Source organism: Clinocottus analis, unplaced genomic scaffold (genome assembly GCF_023055335.1).
Source record: "Clinocottus analis isolate CAN_PGR_092001 unplaced genomic scaffold, fCliAna1.0.p SCAF_3, whole genome shotgun sequence".
NCBI lineage: Eukaryota > Metazoa > Chordata > Actinopteri > Perciformes > Cottidae > Clinocottus > Clinocottus analis.
In genome coordinates this window covers 23895934-23917825 of record NW_027176042.1, presented here as the reverse complement: position 1 = coordinate 23917825, position 21892 = coordinate 23895934, and positions in this window count along the sequence as shown.

The window sequence follows — 21892 nt, the reverse complement described above, 5'->3', positions numbered from 1 at the left end:
AACAAGTACGTATACGTGGAATAAATATATTTAAAGGTTTTCGCTTTCATGTAAAGATATTCAGAATGAACGTTAAATGGGATAAAACAGGACATTGTTGTTGGATCAGATTCCCTATTTCACAAAGTTTTCTACAGTTTGTAAATTATACATTGTTTTTAAATCTTCTTTTGTTCCGCTCTAAGGTTTGATTGGCTTTAAATGGGTTTATGTGAAGCCCTTTGAATCGCCTGGTTGTTAGGCCGACCCGTAAAGAGGTTAGTCAAACCACCAGGTTAAAAGGTCGTCCGGACTGAATGAAACTCATGTCACTCACATACGTTCTCCATTTAAACAAGTCAATAATACAAAAGTTTACTGAATTTGGTATCTGTGTTTTCGTCCATGAAACAAGCAGCAAGTTTGGTCATTTTTGTTTTCACAATTCTTTCAATAATCCGTCAAACCAATTGGAGGCAAACCAGACAAACCGGGCGCCACTGAAGCAGGGTTGAAAGATGCTAAAAAGCATGTTGGACGAGTCCTTTAAGTCTTTTTTAAAATTGTTCTTGGACAATTAGCATTTTTCAAATATCCACCGAAGGCACAGAGGAAGGTGGGCGTGTCGTGTCATGATATGTGGGTCAAGGCGAGCGAGCGGCTGTGACTGTCAGGCGCTTTCAGATAGCGGCTAACGGAATTCGCCGCAGGTGCCATAAAGGCCGTTTCATCCGCCGGCGACAGATTAGGTTTGTTGTTTTATGAAAGAGTGCAGGGAGAGGCCTGATAGCAACTGTGCTGAATACACACAAACACAACTTATCTCAGGTCTGCTTTCCTGCCCACTCGGCTGCACACACATCACGTTACTTTTGCTAAAAACTTGGCGCCACTTGGAGCCGTGTTTACAGATCACGCCCACTTCTGTCTGTTCGGGGAAAAAGAAAATATGAATGGAAGTCAATGGCGCGAAATATATATATTTTTTCATCCAGTTTTAAATTGTGTCAAGAATAACCTTTATGATATTAGGTAATTTCACATGTTAAAAAAGTTGTAAAACTGTAAATATTTGTCCCTCGCCGTTGACTTCCGTACAAATTTCTTCCAAAATAAGATTGGGACACCGGAAAAGGGGCGGAGCTTCACTTCTTTAAAATGTCATTTTATTACTTTTTCCCATGTTGTGTGTTTTGATAACTGAATCATTGTTTTTTTATTACAGTCAGAGTTCTGAAATGTCTGAGAGACCCTGAACCCATCGTACAACAATGTTATCCCCTGTGAACACACACACTGGCGTTTACTTTGACTCACACACACGACTTCCTGCTGCCACAAATACTCACCAGGGTGCCAAACAAGGATTACTTGGAAAATAGGTAAATAAGTGAAGCCATAGACATTTGTTTTTAGCTACATATGACATTTTTTGTGTTGTTTTTTTTCTGCCATGAAAACATTATTGGAACTTATTGTTGGTGACACACGTTGAGCTGCTACGAGAACAACAAAAAAAAGAGTATTTGATTTAGTTCGATTTTGGGTGGAGTGTCACAGACCAAGACCAGTGTGTGTGTGTGTGTGTGTGTGTGTGTGTGTGTGTGTGTGTGTGTGTGTGTGTGGGCGTTTTACAGTAGCTTGACTGTGTTTGCTTCTCATGTGGTTCAGTGAACCCAAATATTCTGACTCATGCATTCTGATCTGCCACATCATGACTGCCAGAGCGAGAGTGAGAGAGATGGAAAAAGAACACAGGAGAAAAGGGAAGACAAATAAAAAAAGAGAGGAGTTGAAAGATGGAGGCGGAAAGCGAGGAGCGGAGAACATGAAGAGAAAGAGAGAGAGAGAAAGAATTCCTCTCACAGTTTTTATAAGATTTTCCTACAGAGCGGGAAATAATGACAGAGCCCGGAGAGAAGGGTTGTAACACAACTCGGTCCAAACCGCACGGCGAATACAGACGCTGAGCCACAATGCGACGCACACACGAGTCATGAGCGGAAAGATGGCTCAGGAACAGTTATTCCTTCACGCAGGAATGCCGCTGGAGCGAGCTGCACTGGTGGCATAGAAACTGGGTCAAAGAGTGTCTGGATGTTCCAATTTTTGGAAAGAATATCACAAAATATGGCTGAATATAGAGTTTAAAATCGCAGCTATAGCTCCATAAAAGCACACAACAACAACAAAATAACACAGTGATACACTGGTGAACACTTCACACAATGATGGCAGAAGAAGAAATACTTAAATATGACTTCTGTTGACTTTGTGGTGTTCAAGAACTATTATACAATAATTAGTGTTGACACTCCTTCTGCCTACTTAACCGGCATTGTGTTAAATACACTTCAGCACTAGACTCCACGTCACAATCAAGAGGATGAGATGAGATATGAGGCCTAAAACCAGGAAATGATTCAGCGCTTTTGCAATTCACATCGAACCCAAAGTGTTTTTTTCTTGGTTTTTGCTTTGATGCCGGAAAAAATGTTTGTGGTTAAGAAAGAGATTTTAACTTTTACGCTCTAGAACACAAAAATACGCCAGTAAACACCCCTCTTGTGATCTTTGAAGCTTTTTATTAAGTGTCTTTTAGTGTCTTGAGTTGCCTCATTGTAGTGTAACGTTAGCTTAATGTGGTTGCATTGTTGTAGCCTAACGTTAGCTCAACGTGGTTGCCTCATTGCCTCGTTGTAGCCTAACGTTAGCTTCACGCGGTTGCATTGTTGTCTCGTTGTAGCCTAACGTTAGCTCAACATGGTTGCATCGTTGCCTCGTTGTAGCCTAACGTTAGCTTCACACGGTTGCATCGTTGCCTCGTTGTAGCCTAACATTAGCTTAATGTGGTTGCATTGTTGTAGGCTAACGTTAGATTCACGCAGTTGCATCGTTGTCTCGTTGTAGCCTAACGTTAGATTCACACGGTTGCATCGCTGTCTCGTTGTAGCCTAACGTTAGCTCAACGTGGTTGCATCGTTGCCTCGTTGTAGCCTAACGTTAGCTTCACACCGTTGCATCGTTGCCTCGTTGTAGCCTAACATTAGCTTAATGTGGTTGCATTGTTGTAGGCTAACGTTAGATTCACGCAGTTGCATCGTTGTCTCGTTGTAGCCTAACGTTAGATTCACACGGTTGCATCGCTGTCTCGTTGTAGCCTAACGTTAGCTCAACGTGGTTGCATCGTTGCCTCGTTGTAGCCTAACATTAGCTTAACACTGTTGCCTCGTTGTAGCCTAACGTTAGCTAAAAACGGTTGCGTCGTTGCCTAACGCTAGTTTAACGCGTCATAAAGGCTTGTCGTCCATTAGTGAAGAGGATCTCGCTGTACAAAAACGTGCGAGTGTCGTAAACGTTACTTTTGTTTACTTTTGTCCGTTAACCAACATACGACAGAGGGACTCCCCGTTAGCCGGTGCAATGCTAACTTCCTGGTTGGGCCGAACAGAGAGACTTTTAAATGTCTGCAGCAGAACTTGACTGTGAAAAAAAACCGCGGCAGTTTTGTCTCTCGGGCGGCCGGTGAGCTGCAGCTGCTCTCCGTCATCGTCACGAGTTCACGCTCCGAGACGTTAAATCCACACTCGGCCCGGACGTGACTCAGCAGCCGGTAACTCCGCTCGTCCTTCTCGTTCGTTCCAAGGCTGACGCAGCTGCCCTACATTCCCCCTCATCTGTTACCCATTACCCAGAAGGCTTTGCTCCAGTGCCTGTCCACGAGCTCCCTCCCTCGGGGGACGACGACCAGCTCTGACGATCCACTTCCTGTCTGCGCGTCACCTGCTATGAGAGTCACGGTAAAATAATGAGGCCATTATGTCAGCGCCGCGTCACGAGCACGAGATCCATGTGTGTGTGTGTGTGTGTGTGTGTGTGTGTGTTTGTGTACCCAGCAGCCTGCAGCGATGCCAAGAAAGTTTAAATGTGTGTGTTTGCGCATCCGTGTGTTTGTGTGTGCTTTTCTTTGTAACTCTGTAGTCATTCTTGTTAAACTGTAATGAATGAACTTTGCTGCCAGCTTGTTCTGAGGTATTAAGAAAAAGTGAGTTTCACACTCAAATGGAGTCAAATGCATAAAGCCTGTGTACTTATTAACTTGTCTGGCACTTTTTCTACAGAGGCTCTTGTGCGTAACTACTTTTTTTTGCCAAAATGATTTGTTAAAAGGGAAAAAAACATATAAAAGCAATTCAATTAAAAGGTAATTTGACACCAAAACCAGATACACAATTCAGAAAGACAGATGACAGTCACCCGTTATGACCCTGAAACCTGATCAGTAACTGCACAGAGTGCATTGATCGTGCCCACCTCCCTGCGGTCTGATTAATAGCTGATCGATCGACAGTCTTTCAGCTCCGGTGTTTGTTTCCACTGTTCTTTTCACTGAGCATCTCCGTCTGAGAAACTGTCTCGTCACAGAAATATCTATCTGGGATGAACTGGAACGCCGACCGCGAGCACCTACTGTGATTAACAGGTGTTTTTATGTCTTTTTATGTCTTGTAAATTGTAACATTTCGGACCGTTTAAAGCATTCGGTTGTTCCGAAAGACTGAACTCGAGACTTCGAAACTGTTGTTCCTGAACCACCGGGTGACGCTGCAACGATTACGTCCACTTGTAGTTTACGGTCGGACCTCACTTACGCAAAAATATATCTGTGAAGAAGCAAGAACACAACGAGTGCAACCGGGAACCAACCTCCAAAAGGCCGAGTCACAACTCTTACTCGCTTTGGCTACTTTATCGCCTTTAGATGAGTCGAAGTGGAGAAAGAAGTCGAGTATTGAACGCATCACGAAGAAACAAAGTCTATTTGATTTGGCTGGAAAATATTTACACAAACGTCGACTTTTACGACTTAGTTTACATTCTTCCTCAGTGCCTGGGCACTTTTTGTGACAAAAACTCGAAAGGTCTCGAGTCCAAGCGCCAGTTTGAAGTGCGGCCAACTCTTAAGTTTAAGGTTAAACTCGGCTTAAGGCTCTTGTGGCTGAAGGGACGAACCTCTGAAGACAGGGTCCAGAAAAAAAATGAAACCAGAGGAGCGTTGACTGCTAACAACAGCAGATTATCGCTCACATATTTTTAGTTTTTTTTACTTGCCAGCGCCCAGCTGCATACCACAAGTCCGGCTTGGGACAAGTCCAAATGTGTGTTTCCTGATGGCTCCTTCGGTGTCCTCGCTGCTCTGATAGTCGCGGATTCAAAGACGTTCAGCTAACGGCGCTCTGACGCAACGTTATCAGGGTCAGTGGGTTTGCATGTGTGAACCGGTGTCACACGGAGTTCATGTGTAAATACCACCCGAGACGAGGCGGCTGCAGGTTTTCACCCGACAGTTCCTGGAGTCTTGTTTACGGCTCGGTCACACCTCCAGGTTCCCTGACATCACCCCCATCACCCCCATGCCCCTCAACACCTCCTGCTAACACGTGAAAGTTGTCCCACGTCATTTGCATGCAAAAAGGCAAGCGAGCTAACTGTCTCTCTTTCTCGCGCATTTTGCATTCTTCCTGCTCCGTCATGGAGTCCTTGGAGTCGTTGGAGTCGTTGGAGTCGTTGGAGTTGTTGAGTCGTAGCTGTGAGGTTTGCAGGCGACTCCGCGGTGTCTGCTTCCCAAAAGCTCTGACGTGACCGGTGTTTTCTTCCAAACGGGAGGCTTCAGCCGGATCGAGTTTCGGTGCAGTTATTCCAACGGTCGCCTGATGAAATCAGAGTAACTGTAACTGCAGTCACACTGCTGCTTTTACTTGAAACCAGAAGGGATTATTTTGAGTATAAGCAGAGCCAGAGTTAGGCCCCCCAAAAAGAAGTCTTGTCCACACAAGTACGGTTAAAAAAACACACACAAATGTTACATTGAGATCTCTGCTCCTCACTATAGAGGAAGAGTAGCTGTGCATTGCATGTGTACACATTTCAAACGTCCAGAATTGCTGTTTGACTGCATTGTAAAGGCGTCAACGTGTTGTAATCCAATATATTTAATCGTATTTCTGTTTTCAGGTTTGTTTCAGTTTTTTAACGTCTGCCTCTCGGGACTACAGATGGAAAATAGCCTCTTGGCTAACTTGGGCTAAAATCAACAGAATTGTCTCTTTATTGAAATAAACCATTTGAAAAAGGCTGAAAATGCATTGAAGAAGCTTCAAAAAGACACGCCCACGTGTGAACTGTGGACTATTTACAGGAAGTGGACGTCACCCATCGGATTGACGTTTTGAAGCCTCGATTTCGCCGTCGCCATCTTGGATTTTCTTCGCAACCGATGAACGAAAGTTACCACAATGTAAATAATAAATCAAGTGAGAGGTAGAGCCAATTTAATTTTCTCATTGGCTTCTATACAACCAGGCTCCTCTTTGCAGTCAACAGTGACATGATGTTTTCTGTGATGCATCGCTGCACTTTCACTGCGCACTGAAACAAAATGGAGGCCGACGGGTTGTGAAACCGTCTTGGCGACTCTGAAACCCCCCTGTGATCCTTTTTTGATGCTTTCAGCGGCTTGTTGAGTCTCGTTTAGCAGGAACTCTCTCTTCCTCCTCCTCTTCCTCCTCCTCCTCCTCAACCAGAGGAGAGTTAAAGGGGTTTCTGACCATGAATATAACAGACTCAGGGGCTGAGGGTCAGGGTGCTGCTTTCAAGGTGCACTTTGGTCAGGCGGCTCACCTTTATCTGCTTCTTCGTAGAACCCGTGGTTACTGAGTGCATGCAGATGAGAGAGTGGAGGGGAAGGTCCCACTCTGTCACGATGAGTGGAAAAACAAAATGCAAAGTCTTGAAAATTCCCCCGTGACATCTGACTTGTTTCCCCTGTGGTTTGAAGGCATAACATAAGAGAGAGAGAGGTTTTGGTTTTAAGGTTTAAGATTCTGATTTGTGGAAGATTGGTGAAAGTTTTTCAATGTCGTCATTGGGAAAATGTGGCTTTTCAGATCTTTTAAGATACCTCTTGCGTTTGTTCACACACTCACAGCTGTTTTCCTCCCACAGTTTTTTTTTCTTCTAAGCAATGCCACAATCATTCCCTTGACCTTCAACACACAGACTAACACTAACGTTAAAAATAGTCACACTATCACTAACGTTGGGTATATTTCACCTGATATAATGTAATCTATATATAATCAAAATATATTAAAATACAAGTTGAAGTGCTCTTCTTTTATTTTACCCTGTAGAACTTCAGATTGAACCATAAACAGGTATCATCAAAAGGACCCTGAAAAACGGCTCAAAATCAGATGAAAAACTTGGGAATCGTCAATAAAACATGATTAAAAATATAAATAAAGGAGCTATGAACTTGTTATTTGGTCCATTTGTTCCTGGGTCATGTGAGTCTTGTCCTGTGAGGGAAAAGTCTCCTTCAATGTTAAAACCCATTCGCAAGATTTTCACCCTCTATCACTAACGAAAATTACAGGGATTGGAGCAGAGAGACACGCCCACTTTTAATAAGACACACCCACTTCAATAAGACACGCCTACCTACAATAAGACACACTTGAAACTACACAAAGACCCAGGCAACTCAGACAAAAGCAACACAATGAAAATAACAAAGCCCCAAATGCTGGGGTGAAAATCATCTGATGTTAATGTTCTGGGGTTAAAGTGATAGTTTGGGTGTTTTTAAACACAGAAAAGACAGCACAGAAGAAGAAAAGCAATGTACTGCTGTGGACGTTGGCGGCAGAGAAATTGCATTTTAGACACCTCAGAAAAAGCCCAGCAAAAACATTGTAAATCTATATATTAAGAATATTTACAAAATGTAATACTGAACACCACCAGACTCCTTTGAAAAACTGTGATTTTGTCCCAAAGAACACTGAAGTTGCTGGTCTGGTCTGTGTGTGTGTGTGTGTGTGTGTGTGTGTGTGTGTGTGTGTGTGTGTGTGTTATTGTGTGACCCACCAATCCAGACGAGTTTACGAGCTTTAAACATTGAACTAAAACTGCCACCGGCATCAAGATGTCAGAGCCGAGTCTCCGACAGCAGATTCAATGTTCTGCTGAACTCCGACAGGCTCGCAGTCGCTTCAGAGCAACAGGTGTTGCAGTTTAACGAGCGGCCGTGTTAACAGGTGACTTTCAGACTTTTTGGGGCTGTAAAGCGTTCGCGGTTGCTTGTGGTAACTCGGCGTGGATCACAAAGACAGCTAGAGCGAGTATTTTAAAATGATTGATGGCTTTTAAGAAGGACACATACAGCGCTCTCCAACAGCTGCCACTGAACTGTGTGTATATATATATATATATATATATACGGCCGCTAAATATTGGGCCACTTCCAGTCAAAAGGTTTGCCACAAAAGATCACCGCTGTAGTAAGATAGCGCTGCGGCTAGCTCCCCATTGCTGCTGCTGCTAGCTTCCCGCTGTAGCAAGCTAGAACTGCGGCTGGCTCCCTGCTACTTCTGCTGCTAGCGCCCGTTGTAGCAAGATGGCGCTGCTGCTAGCTCCCCGCTGCTGCTGCTAAGTCGGTTGTCGAACCGGGGATGGTACCACTACCTTCTGTCTTTGTCGGAGAGCTAGTGAGGAACTAGCAGCAGCGCTAGCTGGCTACATTGGGGAGCTAGCCGAAAATTCCAAGCAAAGGTGGTAGCAGCTATCAACCCGACTTTTACAGTAAGTTCCTGTTTCTGTGTAAAGTGCTTGAAAAAAGATGCAATATGAACAGGTGTGTCTAACAATAACAGCTATTCTTTAAACATCACAGTAGAAAGAAAAGGTTAGCATAAAGGTTTAGCCGCATTGGAATTGGGTCAATGGATATCAGATGGAAAAAATATGGACAAACAAATCACAATGTGAAACTATTCAGTCCACTGCAGAGGGCCCAAAGATATTTAGAGCCCAAAAATGTGCCTGTTTCAAGGTAGCATCTTCTTAACATGACAGGCTAGAAGTTAAATTATTCTCTTGTCTGTCGCCCAACTCCTTCACTTTAACAGTTGGAAGGGAAACCTGTGAATGAGCGTCGGCCCTTGATGCAAATCCCCCCAAAAACGAAGGATATTTTGGGGGGAAAGTATTTTTCCCTGACATGTAACGCAGTGGGGACATTGACTAAAACCTCCCACTGTGGGGACGTTTAGAATTACTTGAATAAAACACGTTTTATCCAAGAAATTCTTCTTTTGGGGATGAGTGTGTGATGTTTGAGAAGCTTCAGTGTCTCTGCTCACACACGTTTTTCTGTAATTTGCTGACCTGCCCGACCCGTTAAGAAGAAGGAATGCGCTTCCTCTTTAAAATGTCTCCGGGGGTCATTTTGACTGCTGTAATGTTAATCAGCTCCAAAGAAGGGAACCTTTACCAGCTGCTCTACTTCATTAGCAATATTTAGATTTGTTCTTAAGCCTATTCAGAGAGAGTACATTAGATTAACATCTTTTGTCAATATGTATTTTTTTTTTTACCACCAATTGGCTCCAAAGGAAGGGAGATTGATGAGACATTTTAAGGATGTATCCAGTTACTTAAACTGACTATTTTAAGGGTTTATTCAGTCCTTTAAACTGACTGCTTTAAGGGTTTATCCAATATTTGTCACTGACTGTTTAAGGGTTTATCTAGTACCTTAAACTGACTGTTTTAAAGGTTTATTCAGTCCTTTAAACTGATTGTTTTAAAGGTTTATCCAAACTGGCTGTTTGAGGGTTTATTCAGTACCTTCAACCGACTGTTTTAAGGGTCTCTCGAATACTTTAAATTAATCATTTTAAGGGTTTATCCTGTACTTTAAACTGAACATTTTAAGGGTTTATCCAGTACCTTACACTGACTGTTTTAATGTTTTTTTTCAGTACTTTAAACTGACTGTTTTAAGGGTTTATTCAGTACTTTAAACTCACTGTTTTAAGGGTTTATTCAGTACTTTGAACTGACTGTTTTAAGGGTTAAAGTGGCACTAATTCCAAAGCGTGAGCGTTTGAGCGGGTCATGGAAGACAATTAACTGTTTGTTTTTGTCTGATTAATTGATTAGAGATAACCTTAAAACCATATATACTGTGTTTGCATGTCATACTGATGAATACCACACAAGGAAATAAAAGAAAAGGTTTCTGGGAGTTTGAAATGCAGATATCAGAGGATGTGGACGCTGCAATGTAACAACACCCTGATGAGAAACTAGAGAGAGAGAGAGATCAGTGTTTGGGGGAAATCCCTGCAGATCATAAATAAACATCTGACTCACTGACACGAATCCTCACCTCACAGCTCAGGACAAGAGGGAGGAAGGTGAAACCCTTCTGGTTGAATCATCAGCGCAAACTCTCACAATCAACAACAAATGTGGGCGGAAAAGATCCAGTGAGCTGTCGGGTTGTGTTGCATTACTGTAACTCAAACCAAAAGGCTCGATTCCCTTCTGTTGAACTCATTTTATAGGACAAGTCTCGGCCTCAGACTGATCTTCTGCCGTCAGATTTAACTGGTCTCTTGAAGAGACTTAATTTATGGAAAGTTACCCACCTCTCCCCTTGGCCAAGCCTGAGGCCAGAGCTTTGTTGGTATGCAGCGATCGCTTCGAATGTCAGAGAGATAACTATTTAAATGACTGTTAACACTGTTTCTCCAGGATCTTAAACTGACTGTTTTAAGGGTTTATCCAGTTCCTTAAAACTTACTGTTTTAAGGGTTTATCCAGTTCCTTAAACTTACTGTTTTAAGGGTTTATCCAATTCCTTAAACTTACTGTTTTAAGGGTTTATTCAGTACTTTAGACTGACTGTTTTAAGGATTTACTCAGTACTTTAAACTCACTGTTTTAAGGGTTTATCCAATACCTTAAACTTGCTGTTTTAAGGGTTTATCCAGAACCTTAAAGTTGCGGTTTTAAGGGTTCATCCAGTACCTTAAACTAACTGTTTTAAGGGTTTATCCAGAACCTTAAACTTACTGTTTTAATGTTTTTTTCCAGTACCTTAAACTAACTGTTTTAAGGGTTTATCCAGTAACTTAAACTTACTGTTTTAAGTGTTTATCCAGTACCTTTAAACTTACAGTTTTAATGGTTTAACCAGTAATTTAAACTGACTGTTTTAAGGGTTTATACTGTACTTTAAACTAACCGTTTAAAGGTTTATCGAAAAACTTAAACTGACTCTTTCAACTGTCTATACTTCAAGTCAAGGAAACCCATTGGTCACAATGTGTATGAAGCCTGACTTAAGGGAACGGGATAACTGGGAAAACATGCCAGGAAAAGGTTTCTGCAACAGGAGATATACTGCAGTCGGAGGTCCTCCGCTCCGCTCTGAACACATCTGATTAGCTCAGCAGCTAATGGCCACCTTCACCCCGACAATAAGCTCTGCAGGCGCAAAAACCCCTCCGGGCTCTTCATCCATTTGAATGGGAGCGCTGTATTAGTGCCGCGGGGGTTCTTCCAGGGTGATCCACAAAAAAAACAAAAGGAGAAAAGACAGGGGAAAATGGAGGGTAGTGAAGAGTTACAAAAGTGGGATTAGCTGCTGGTTTGGGAAGTATTTTTCCTCACGGTGAATGTATTTTTTTAAGAAATGTAATCACTTGTTTCTCCACATAGAAACACAGTAAAAAGTCACAGTTTCATAGTATTTTAAGAGCTGATTTGGAACCGCCGTGATGATTCATCGTATGGCAGCCATGGACGATTAAGTATTACGCAACACTAAAAATAACTGTTACCAATGTGTTACCATGCGAGAGTGCACACACTCTTCTTTAAGCCATAATATATTATAATAGATGACCCGCTGCAGTCAACCTGCTCACCATAGGAATTAATTCACTTCCTCAAGCTGTGATTTATATACACTACCTTTTACTTTGAAATGTCTTTTTTTTTTCAAATAAAAGCACTGATTTTCAATGAAGATAACATTAAATGATTCAGAAATACACTCTATACATTGTTAATGTGGTAAAAGACTATTCTAGGTGGAAACGTCTGGTTCTTCATGAAATATCTACATATTAAAATATCTATATAGGTGTATAGAGGTCCATTTCCAACAGCTATCACTTCTGATGGTACATTGTGTTTAGCAGACTAATGGATGAGTAGAAAACCCTTGTTCAGTGATGTTACACAGCTAAAACAGCTCTGCTGGTGAGAAAAGCTATAAAACTGGCCTTCCTTTGAGCTTGTTGAGTATCTGGAGCGTCACATTTGTGGGTTCATTAAACTCTCAAAATGGCCAGAAAAAGAAAGCTTTTATGTGAAACTCGCCGGTCTGTTCTTGTCCATGAGAGAGACGGAAAATTTGTCCACAGTAGTGTAAGTTAACGATCAAATTATACGATAGTTTACATTAGAATATGATAATTCTGTTGGTTCTTGTGTAATTATTTGGTTTCTCTGCCCCCCCTCTGGTATCACATCCTCTATCTCCACCCTGAAGCCACAACCACTCAACTGTAGACCGTTGTTTTACTTCACTCAAAACCCCCGAAACGCAATCAGCCCCCCCCCCTCCTCCTTCACCCCCGACCCCCAGATTGTGACAGGGTGAGATGCATGAAATTACAAAGTCAATCTGATTGCTCTAAATGTCTAAATGTGACAGTTTCACAACTTTCCAGAGCTTTTGTTCCGTTTCGAAGGGATCCTCCTCAACGTGCTTACACAACAACTGATACAACGCAGATAGACTTTTGTTCATTTCTCAAATTTTAATCACATTTTTATTTTCGGTCTGTGTGAATATAGGGACGCGGGGAAAGATAACATTGATTGATTAAATCACTGAGGGTGATCTTTCGTGTTGATCTCTCTTACATGAGTAACTATTTGATTAGGTTTAAGGAGAAGATTGTCTCCCGGCTTAAAGAACTCTACACCTCCTCGCCCATGATTACGTAGAGAAGATCCAGATTGATGCAGTTAAAACACAATTCAAACGGTTCAGTCTCAAACAAACCTGACTGCGGAAATGTTACGATTCACTTTTAAAACTCTTTGTCATCAGCGGAAACTCTCAGACGACGCTTAGTCAAGCAGAAAAATACATGGTCCAGAAACTTTTCTAAACACAAAAACCAATGAAAAGCAACGGCGAAGAGGTGAACAGTCAGTTTAACCTCTGAAAAGGGAAAGAGATGCCGGGTCTAATGAGCGCTAACGAGGCGATTAGCGGCTTTCATCCTCCTCCCCGTTTATGATGTTCTCGCTGAGGTTCAGGCTCCAACAGGTGCTCCGACTCGAGGTTTCCCATTTTAATATTTCAGCGTTAAAACCACAAACCTGACTGTATTTTAAACAATTTCCGTAGGACGACACTCAGGATTTTGCTGCATTGGGAAGCAATCGTAAAGTTGATGGACATAAAGTATAGTTTCTTTTATGTATTTATACGTTTTTTATCTGTTATGTGGTAATATTTATTTTTAAACTCGCAAGCACTCTGATGCTGTGAGAGCTTAAGAAATGTTCTTTGCAAATGTAGCTAAACCAAAGACAATATAATTGTTTGCTAAACTCTCTTGAGTACCATTTCTTCTTTAATCCAAGCATATTTAGGAAGGCTGTTCTCGTGCAGCGTCTGTAGAAATACCGGCAAAACTGCGTTGCTGGACTTTTTATACCCAAGAAAAACAATGAGCCGTAGTTTGTAGATATCCCACTAAATTGTTTTGTATATTATGCACATGTTCATGAAAAAGATAACTCAGTAGTGTTGTTGCCTCAAACTAACTAAGTTGTGTTGCCTCACCGTAATTGAGTCGGTGTGTTGCCTCAACCTAACTAAGTACATTTGTTGCCTCAACCTAACTAAGTGCTTTTGTTGCCTCAACCTAACTAAGTTGTGTTGCCTCACCCTAATTGAGTCGGCGTGTTGCCTCAACCTAACTAAGTACATTTGTTGCCTCAACCTAACAAAGTGCTTTTGTTGCCTCAACCTAACTAAGTGCTTTTGTTGCCTCACCCTAATTGAGTCAGTGTGTTGCTTCAACCTAACTAAGTACTTTTGCTGCCTCAACCTAACTAAGTGCTTTTGTTGCCTCAACCTAACTAAGTTGTGTTGCCTCAACCTAAAGAGTTGTGTTTCCTCACCCTAATTGAGTAGGTGTGTTGCCTCAACCTAACTAAGTACTTTTGTTGCCTCAACCTAACTAAGTGCTTTTGTTGCCTCAACCTAACTAAGTTATGTTGCCTCACCCTATTTGAGTAGGTGTGTTGCCTCAACCTAATTAAGTACTTTTGTTGCCTCAACCTAATTGACTGGTTCCATTGCCTCCTAACTGAGTAATATTGTTGCACAACCTAATTAAAAGTGTTGTATTTGTGTTGCCTCAACTTAATAGAACTTAAATGACACTTACTTCTAGTACTTTTTTAATTTTGCTTTCCTGAAGAAATTGTACACGATAAACCTTTAAAATTGTACTTTTGTGATGTAATCTAAAGGGTAGTTTTGTTGCCTCAACCCAACTAAGTAGTTGTGTTGCCTCAACCTAACTGAGTTGCGTGTATTTAGAAAAGACTGTATGCATGTAATGAGCAGAAATCGAGTCATGTTGCTGGACTTGTTTGCTAAACATGTCGCTTAAACCTGCAGATTGATTGAAATTGTTTAAACGTACTCAAGCACCCTTCATATTTAGTTTCAACAGGTAGAAAAGATGATCGGATTTTGATATGAAAATAAAAATAAATGTTCTTCTTCCCTCCCCTTTATGCACATACTGTTAAATACTTTGCATAATGTAAATTCTGAAAGGTTTGAACTGGATTTAACTGACTGTTCTGTGTAAATAAATAAAGCAAAAAGGATTCATCACTTGCAGAAAAAAAGGATGTTTGCCAGGAGAAGAACTTAGAAAGGCATTTCTTAGAAAACTCGAGTTTAACACGTTTAGTTGGAATTTTAGCCCGAGGTGGCTAACAGATGGGAGATAACTGAGTGTAAAAGTGTCACAAGCCATCAGTCAGGTTTGTTTGACCTTAGAAAACAGTTGTGTCTCTTTTTTTCTGACTGTTTTGTCGATCCTGGATTGCGCTGTTGATTTATTTATTCTGGATTACCTTTTGCTGAGCCACAATAACATGCTAGATTTGAATATATATATATATATATATATATATATATATATATAGATATATATATATATATATATATATATATATATATATAATACATATATATATATATATATATATATATATAATACATTAGTTTGTATCATTTGAAATGAATCTTTAACTGACTTCCTATCTGTTGCCACCAATTGTCCATATGTCCAAGAAACATCTCTCGTTGAGTCAGTTAAAGTAAAATAAATCATTACACGGTGGAAAACAGCAGAAAACAGCTTCTCAAAATCCAGAGTGAGTTGCATATCAAAACACTCCTTATGTATTTAATAAAAGCCACCACATTGGTGACTGAATCAGGGTGAGGCAACGCTTCCCTCTCCAACCGGTACTTTCAAACAATTAGATTTTGACATGTTCGAGGTTCAAGTTTAATTTTTTTTGTCATTGGGAAACACAGAGTTGCACAACGTAACGCAGGCAGAGGAGCATATTTTCATTTCACTTTTTAAGTCAGCAGGAGGATTAGCTTGTTTTTGGATTATATCATGGAGACATTAATAAGGTTGAGTTCCTCTCTTGTAGTGCTGACGGTATTCATGTTCCCCTCAAATAGCAAACGTTTTTGCGATCCCTTCACTCTCCATCTAGTTCAATCATCAGCTAAACGTTTTGATTTTGATACTTTGATACTTAGTGGTTATTACAAAACATTAGCATGCTAATAACAGACGGCTACCTCCGGTTCTGTTGAGTGAAGCTGATGCAAAAGTGTCTAAGAATGTGCATTCTCTCTCCTGACCACCAGGGGACGACTCCTCTGGTTGTATAGAAGTCTATGCTTCATGTGTTAAAGCTGCATTCTCTCTCTTGACCACCAGGGGACGACTCCTCTGGTTGTATAGAAGTCTATGCTTCATGTGTTAAAGCTGCATTCTCTCTCTTGACCACCAGGGGACGACTCCTCTGGTTGTATAGAAGTCTATGCTTCATGTGTTAAAGCTGCATTCTCTCTACTGACCACCAGGGGACGACTCCTCTGGTTGTATAGAAGTCTATGCTTCATGTGTTAAAGCTGAATTCTCTCTCCTGACCACCAGGGGGCGGCTCCTCTGGTTGTATAGAAGTCTATGCTTCATGTGTTAAAGCTGCATTCTTTCTCCTGACCACCAGAGGGCGACTATAGAAGTCTATATGAATGACTCTATTTCTCTCTTCATGTATTCCCTCAGTAAACATTGTAAACATGAGTTTATGTCTCAATCTCTAGTTTCAAGTCTTCTTCTATACAGCATGATGTTCATTCAGTACATTATTATCATTTAGAGTCAAACAGAGGATAAAGCAGGGGATGCTTTAGGGGCGGGGCTACAAGGTGATTGACAGGTCTACCAGAGACGTATGGTCTCTGCCGTCTCTATAATGATCCCTCACATTACAAATATGGTAACTTCTGTTCATTGGTTGCAAAAAATGCCAACATGGCAAAAAAACATAATCCAAGATGGCGACCGTGAAATGGATAAACTCGATAAACTCGATGAACTCATAACTGCCACTTCTTATGTAAAGTTTAGGACGTTTTTGCCGTTTCCTTGAAGCCTTTCTGATGCGACGCGCACACATTTACGTTCATGCAAACAGAAGTTGTGTTTCCTTGAGCATAAATGTATGCGCGTCGTCAGCACTGATGTTAGCAATTAGCTCAAAACCATCTCAGTCAAGACTTTTTGACTTGTTACTGTTTTTTTTTTTTTGGAGGGGGGGGTAATCATTTTGCGTCTCTACATTTACTTCTGCAGGTTTGTTCGACGTGTGAAACGTTTTCTGACGCCGCCTCCGGTCCTTTGCAGTGAAATGACAGTTGTCCTCTTTTAGACTTAGAAGAAATCGTCTTTCGTGAAAACAGGAAGACCCCAACAGAGACAGGGACCCCACATTACACCAGATCACACACACACACACACACACACACACACACACACACACACACACACACAGTGTTATTGTAAGAGGTGTTGCACTGATGGGAACTCAAATGCAGAAGTGAAAGTGGGCTTCCAGTGTGAGGAAGTCGGCAGTGGGCTGTGTGAGTGCACAGTAACGGACGGGCAGGTCGGGGTCGAGTGTGAACATCTCTCCCACACACACATTACTCAAAACCGCCGTTGCTTTTTTACACTGAACACACAAAAAATAAAAACGCTGGCATCATGCGGTGTGATGACAATTTGTGTATTTTCATACGATATTTCAGAAGAGTCTGGGTCAAAAGTTGCGTGATGTTTTATATCCCGATTCCTTCATGTCCATCAGGGGCGACTCCTCTGGTTGTATAGAAGTCTATGTTTCATGTGTTAAGGCTGCATTCTCTCTAATGTCCATCAGGGGGTGACTACTCCGGTTGTATAGAAGTCTATGCTTCATGTGTAAAACGTTCATTCTCGCTAATGTCCATCAGGGGCGACTCCTCTGGTTGTATAGAAGTCAATGTTTCATGTGTTAAAGCTGCATTCTCTCTAATGTCCACCAGAGGGCAACTCCCCTGGTTGTATAGAAGTCTATGTTTCATGTGTTAAAGCTGCATTCTCTCTAATGTCCACCAGAGGGCAACTCCCCTGGTTGTATAGAAGTCTATGCTTAATGTAAAGCTGCATTCTCTCTCCTGACCACCAGGGGGCGACTCCTCTGGTTGTATAGAAGTCTATGCTTTGTGTGTTAAAGCTGCATTCTCTCTAATGTCCATCAGGGGGCGACTCCCCTGGTTGTATAGAAGTCTATATAAATGACTCTACTTCTCTCTTCATGTATTTATATTCACTTCTGGTATTTCAACAGCTGTTCTGGGTCAATAATCACATTCCTGTCGGTCCACCTTCGTAGTGTCTGAAACGAGATGAAGATCAACGACATCATTCTGAGCGTTTTGATTCGCTGCTCAGAGTTTATTTGTTTCTCTGCAGATTAGATCAGAGTCTGCAACCAACGAGCCAACAAAGACCATCGTGTCGTTTGGCTGCAGGGCACTTTTTTTTTATCGTCGACCCTTAAACCTCAAGAAATCCCCCCAATTCTGAGTGTGTGTGTGTGTGTGTGTGTGTGTGTGTGTGTGTGTGTGTGTGTGTGCATGTGTATTCAACACGCCTCCCAATCAGCCATCTTATCTCCTCTTGTCTCCACTTGAAGATGAAAAGGTGCATGCTGAACGTCAAACGACACTCGACCACGCTGACGCCTCCTCCTCCTCTTCCTCCTCGTCCTCCTCCTCTTCCCCTTCCTCCTCCTCCTCCTCTTCCTCCTCCTCACTGCATTCCAGCAGACCTTTTTACCTGTCAGCTGGAATGACTCGGCAGGATGATGTTTTTACATGTCAGCAATAACACACACACACACACACACACACACACACACACACACACACACACACACACACACACACACACACACAATGACCTGACTATTGAAGAACAATTATTACCAAACTATTCATATTATTTTCATTTAAATGAAATTGTTTCAGCTCAGAAAACTCAAATCCTCAGACAGTTTAAAAGCTGATTTATTTTGAATTTTGCTTTCTTTTTTTCACCTTTTTTTTTAACAAAAGAAAAAAGTCTTTAGCTTTCTTGACATTTTTCTTTCAGGACTTTTTTCTTTCTTTATCTTTGAATCTTTCCTCTGTTCCGATAGTTTCCTTAACTTTTTGTAATTAAAGATTCACGTATGATCGATCAAAAAATATTTGAGCGCCTCCTCGAAGAAAAGTGAAAAAAAAACACAAGAAAAGAAAAACTTGGGTTTAAAAGTAAATACATATTCTGCTTAACTTCAACACTGCCATTAGAATCCAGTTTGTTTAATTTTCTTTGTGTGTGTGTGTGTGTGTGTGTGTGTGTGTGTGTGTGTGTGTGTGTGTGTGTGTGTGTGTGTGTGTGTGTGTGTGTGCTTCCAGCCTACAATCCTTTATTATGGCATCCCCTTTCACTTTCACACTCTACACACACACACACACACACACACACACACACACACACACTCACTCGTGGTATGTGGATGTCTCTGACAGAAAGACGTATGGAGGACAGATGGACACACAGACACACAACATTTACACCCGTCCTCTTCTGTGAGCGTCTTTCTTTAATGAGCTTGTTTTTTTAAACTCGTCATATTTTGGATCTTTTAGGAACTGCGGGACGGCGGCCATGTTTGTTTCACATTTCTAAACCTTCTTTAAAATGCGATGCTATTGACATCAGCTGTGATTTTGCACGCATTGTGCCGGTAAGTCCCATTTGTTGTTTATGATATTCATTCAAAGCTTAAGTTATCGCTAACATTTATGCTATATAGCGTTGTGGACATTCATCTTATGGGCGTTCCAGAAAGTAAACGTCTTGTTATCGTCAGAAATATCTGGAGGTTTGATTTAGAAAAAGACAAAGACGGAAAGAGAGAAGACGACTGCAACTCCCAGGGTGCATTTCAGCAAGAAACGTCCAATCACAGAGCTCCAAAATGTCGAAACTCATCCATTGAAACTCATTAACGTCCAAATATTGAGTTGTTTGTTATAGATTCAGGTCTGATTATAACACAAATGTTATCTAAATCATAATTATGTTAATATTTTGTAATAATAAAACACAGAAAAAAGGAAAATATACACAAACACTCAATTAGAGTTTCTAAAAATCAGCCAGGTTTCACCTTTGAAAAGCAAAATAACTAAATAAAAATGATAAAAAATCTAAACTTGTCCACTGTTTAGCAATGTTTTTACAGCGCCCTGACGTTAGCTTACCTGTGTTAGCATCTAGCTGTTAGCATCCCTCTGTTAGGATCCCGTTGTTAGCATCCCGCTAGCGAGACTTCCATATTCATCTGTGATTTCAACATAATTTATACACATTGACACATTTTTACCCAGCCGTGAAACCAAGTAATTTAAAGCCATGCACTGTGTCAAGGACACCGAATATTGGCATCCCGCTGTTAGCATCCCGCTGTTAGCATCCCGCTGTTAGCATCCTGCCGCATGTTAACAACAGATGGCTTCAGTTCGTCTTCTGACAGCAACATCTTTAACGGTTGCTGCAATGAAGGATGGACGCACAGCTGCAACTCTCTCTCACACACACACACACACACACACACACACACACACACACACACACACACACACACAGTCATGCTTTCATGACTTTTGGATGGACGGACAGACAAACAGACAGATGTGTGGATATTCACTCAGTATCACGTGTTTATTAAGGTTTCAGTCTCGTAAAGTTTACCGTTGGTCTGGAACTTGAACTTGTTTGAAGACGTCTTCACATAATTATAAACAGTCATAAGAAAATGAACTCACGTGTTTTCACCATTTTTTTCAATTTTTTTTTATGGTTGAAATGTTTTGGGACGGTGTGAAAAGAAAGAAGTGAAAGCGTGGATCCTGGTCGACCAGCTGCTCCGAGCCAACAAAGACATCTGTATCTAAAATGAACGTGTGAGAAAATAAACGTGATCAGGAGTTCCATTCGCTCCCTTTTTGACCCTTTTGTGCCGATCTGTGATCCGATCCGTGAGTTTTATGATCCGTTGCACCATTAGTTCGCACACAGCGTGACAACAGGTGTGTGTGTGAGTGTGTGTGAGTGTGTGTGTGTGTGTTGGGTCAGTCATCACACACATGCACAATAGGATCCTTCTGTTTGACAGCAAGAGAAGAGAAATGGAGGCGACAGATGCACACATGACTTTTATTTAAAAAACAGTGAGAGATTTAGAGTGAGAAAGGTGTGTGTGTGTGTGTGTGTGTGTGTGTGTGTGTGTGTGTGTGTGTGTGTGTGTGTGTTTGTGTGTCTCCAAACAGTCCAAGAAGAGCCGACAGAATTTTTATTCACACTTTTTACTGCTCATAGTTCGGACTGGACTGGACTCCGTTAGCTCCGTTAGCTTCATTGGATCCGTTAGCTCCTCACTTTAGTCGTGAGTCCGATATCGCGACGCTTTCTCACACTTTGTCGGGCTGCAAATAAACAAAAAGACGCACATTCATACTAGGAAATGAAGCAATATCATGTTCTCTTTTTAAAACAGCATCTTTATTGTTTTATTAAACATATTAAAACTAAACTGATGATGAAATGAATCAAAATCAATGAGTTGATGATCTGCTTCTTCTGTTGAGGATCAGTATTCTTCCAGGAAAAGGTGCCAAATAAAGTCTGTTTATCAATATAAAACATGTATTTTCTTTTTTTGTTGCCAAAAATCTTGTTTGTTTGTTTTTGTTTGCTTTGTCTTTATTTATCTGCTTTTTTTCTTTCTCTTTTGTCCCCATTGTAAAGCATCTTTGTGTACGCAGAAAAGCACTATAAAAGTTTGTAATATTATTATTATTATTATTATTATTATTATTATTATTATTATTATCATTATTATTATTATGTACCACTTCTTCAACCAGGACTACAACAAACATTGAGCGCTCCCAATTATATTTTGCAATAATTTGCATTTCTGAAAAAAAAACGTTTTCCTGCATCACAAAACGACAAAAAGACTTTTTTTCTCATCTAAGTACGAAAACAAGTCTCATTAGAATCGTATTAGCGGATTTGCATGATCAGCTAATCTGCCGTGGACACAGTCCTGAGACGCTTCTCCGTCGGGCCTTAAGCCGGCCTCGGGGTCTAGAGGGGTGAGGAGGATGGAGGTATGCGGGGTGGGGGGGGGGGTGTGGGAGGATTTGGGGGTGAAGGGGTGAGGTCGGTGTTGAGGGGATGAGGAGGAGGGTCGCCGGCTAATGATCTTAAATCCTTGACTGAGGTCAAAGGTCTCTTGAGGATCCACTTCCAGGACACAA